Source organism: Pelodiscus sinensis, unplaced genomic scaffold (assembly GCF_049634645.1).
Source record: "Pelodiscus sinensis isolate JC-2024 unplaced genomic scaffold, ASM4963464v1 ctg56, whole genome shotgun sequence".
NCBI lineage: Eukaryota > Metazoa > Chordata > Testudines > Trionychidae > Pelodiscus > Pelodiscus sinensis.
The window spans coordinates 744,203-747,532 of record NW_027465934.1 but is presented as its reverse complement, the minus strand read 5'-3'; the positions used below and the strand labels follow the sequence as shown (position 1 = coordinate 747,532).

The following is a 3,330-nucleotide window of genomic DNA, read 5'->3' as shown; positions in this document are numbered from 1 at the left end:
GCTGTGGGAATTCTATCCTTTAGCCCTTTCCCCCCTCTCGCCTATGTATCGGGCCCTCTACAAGAACACTGAGTCAGTCAGCCATGACGCAGCACCGCTCTCCCTTGCGCGACTGGCGTACCTGCAGAATTCCCGTTGGCTCCTGAGCCCTTAACCCTTGAAGATGCTCACCTGGAATGCCTGCAAGTGTGCTGTACAAGGACACGGCAGAAGCAGAGCAAGGACAAAGACACAGACAGAAACAGCTAGACAGAACGTATTGGCCAATATGAGAGAGCAACGAGAGAGAAACACATAAGAGGCAGTCAGAAACCTTACCACCTTGCGTCTTCCTCCTTGAGCCAAGCGTCTGCTGAGAAGGACACCGTGTTCCAGAGAAACCAGCACCCCTGACAAACGGAAGCCCTGTTTCTCCCACTACCAAGGAAGCTCCTCGGGAACCTCCGCTCGGACTCGCTGTCTAAGCAAACGTGACTTCCCTTCCTAGACCCGAGTGAGCCGTAAGCTGACAGATTTCGAGACCCGACACTTATCTCCCGGTAAGCGATGGCTGCTCCGCTCCCAGCCGGACGGTCCTCGCCTCGCTTCGACCAAGCTCCCTAGCTCGCTGTTCTCGTTTCCGTTCCATCCCCAGACGGGAGGACACCGGGAGGGTTGACTTCTTATCGCTCGCTACCGAACACAGCAGAGGGGAAAAAACAAACAAACAACTTAGCTTTTCAGTCCGCAAGGACGCGGCATCGCTCCTCCTCCCACCATCGCACCGCAGCCTCCCACCATCGGCCACCCCCTCCCGCTGCCACTCCAAGAACGCGGAGAGAACGGAGGCCTTGAATCTCTATCCACGCTCTGTTGAACCGCCTACTGCCCCTTCACCAGTCCCCAAGCCACCAGGCTCCGTGCCCCAGCAAGAAGCTCTCTGCCTCAGAAGAAACATACTGCCAGGATGCTTGAAGATTTCAAAGCACGCACCTCTTACTCACACAGATCCATGGGAAGGCCGATCGCTGAGGACCCTTCACGTGTTCCGAGAATCACGTCCAGGCAGCTCAACTCCATCTCGGACGGTATCTTCTCAGCCCACGGCCCCGCACTGATTCCTCTGCAAGGGTGGCCGAAAAAGCCCAGCGTGAGCTCTCACTCACTAAGGTCTGTGGCTGTGGGAATTCTATCCTTTAGCCCTTTCCCCCCCTCTCGCCTATGTATCGGGCCCTCTACAAGAACATTGAGTCAGTCAGCCATGACGCACCACCGCTCTCCCTTGCGCGACTGGCGTACCTGCAGAATTCCCGTTGGCTCCTGAGCTCTTAACCCTTGAAGATGCTCACCTGGAATGCCTGCAAGTGTGCTGCACAAGGACACGGCAGAAGCAGAGCAAGGACAAAGACACAGACAGAAACAGTTAGAACGTATTGGCCAATACGAGAGAGCAACGAGAGAGAAACACATAAGAGGCAGTCAGAAACCTTACCACCTTGTGTCTTCCTCCTTGAGCCAAGCGTCTGCTGAGAAGGACACCGTGTTCCAGAGAAACCAGCACCCCTGACAAACGGAAGCCCTGTTTCTCCCACTACCAAGGAAGCTCCTCGGGAACCTCCGCTCGGACTCGCTGTCTAAGCAAACGTGACTTCCCTTCCTAGACCCGAGTGAGCTGTAAGCTGACAGATTTCGAGACCCGACACTTATCTCCCGGTAAGCGATGGCTGCTCCGCTCCCAGCCGGACGGTTCTCGCCTCGCTTCGACCAAGCTCCCGAGCTCGCTGTTCTCGTTTCCGTTCCATCCCGAGACGGGAGGACACCGGGAGGGTTGACTTCTTATCGCTCGCTACCGAACACAGCAGAGGGGAAAAAACAAACAAACAACTTAGCTTTTCAGTCCGCAAGGACGCGGCATCGCTTCTCCTCCCACCATCGCACCGCAGCCTCCCACCATTGGCCACCCCCTCCCGCTGCCACTCCAAGAAAGCGGAGAGAACGGAGGCCTTGAATCTCTATCCACGCTCTGTTGAACCGCCTACTGCCCCTTCACCAGTCCCCAAGCCACCAGGCTCCGTGCCCCAGCAAGAAGCTCTCTGCCTCAGAAGAAACATACTGCCAGGACGCTTGAAGATTTCAAAGCACGCACCTCTTACTCACACAGATCCATGGGAAGGCCGATCGCTGAGGACCCTTCACGTGTTCCGAGAATCAGGTCCAGGCAGCTCAAGTCCATCTCGGACGGTATCTTCTCAGCCCACGGCCCCGCACTGATTCCTCTGCAAGGGTGGCCGAAAAAGCCCAGAGTGAGCTCTCACTCACTAAGGTCTGTGGCTGTGGGAATTCTATCCTTTAGCCCTTTCCCCCCCTCTCGCCTATGTATCGGGCCCTCTACAAGAACACTGAGTCAGTCAGCCATGACGCACCACCGCTCTCCCTTGCGCGACTGGCGTACCTGCAGAATTCCCGTTGGCTCCTGAGCTCTTAACCCTTAAAGATGCTCACCTGGAATGCCTGCAAGTGTGCTGTACAAGGACACGGCAGAAGCAGAGCAAGGACAAAGACACAGACAGAAACAAACAGACAGAACGTATTGGCCAATACGAGAGAGCAACAAGAGAGAAACACATAAGAGGCAGTCAGAAACCTTACCACCTTGCGTCTTCCTCCTCGAGCCAAGCATCTGCTGAGAAGGACACCGTGTTCCAGAGAAACCAGCACCCCTGACAAACGGAAGGCCTGACAAACGGGAGCTACCAAAGAAGCACCTTGGGAACCTCCGCTCGGACTCGCTGTCTAAGCAAGTGTGACTTCCCTTCCTAGACCCGAGTGGGCCGTAAGTCGAGAGATTTCCAGACCCGACACTTATCACCCAGTAAGCGATGGCTGCTCCGCTCCCAGCCGGACGGTTCTCGCCTCGCTTCGAACAAGCTCCCGAGCTCGCTGTTCTCGTTTCCGTTCCATCCCCAGACGGGAGGAAACCGGGAGGGTTGACTTCTTATCGCTCGCTACCGAACACAGCAGAGGGGAACAAACAAACAACTTAGCGTTCCAGTCCGCAAGGACGCGGCATCGCTCCTCCTCCCACCATCGCACCGCAGCCTCCCACCATCGGCCACCACCTCCCGTTGCCACTACAGGAACGGGGAGTGAAAGGAGGCCTTGAATCTCTATCCACGCTCTGTTGAACCGCCTACTGCCCCTTCACCAATCCCCAAGCCACCAGGCTCCGTGCCCCAGCAGGAAGCTCTCTGCCTCAGAAGAAACATACTGCCAGGACGCTTGAAGATTTCAAAGCACGCACCTCTTACTCACACAGAGCCATGGGAAGGCCGAACGCTGAGGACCCTTCAC

The 3,330-nt window shown here is 56.4% G+C and overlaps 1 long non-coding RNA gene across 1 annotated transcript; it reads right to left on the bottom strand.

Annotated features, from left to right (window-relative positions):
- Nucleotides 1-326: 326 nt before the first annotated feature.
- Nucleotides 327-2,790, bottom strand: LOC142825184 (uncharacterized). The gene is made up of 3 exons (XR_012899638.1): nt 2,126-2,790; nt 973-1,825; nt 327-672 (listed from the first exon to the last, which is right to left on the bottom strand). It is a non-coding gene; the product is annotated as an uncharacterized LOC142825184 (long non-coding RNA).
- Nucleotides 2,791-3,330: the final 540 nt, after the last annotated feature.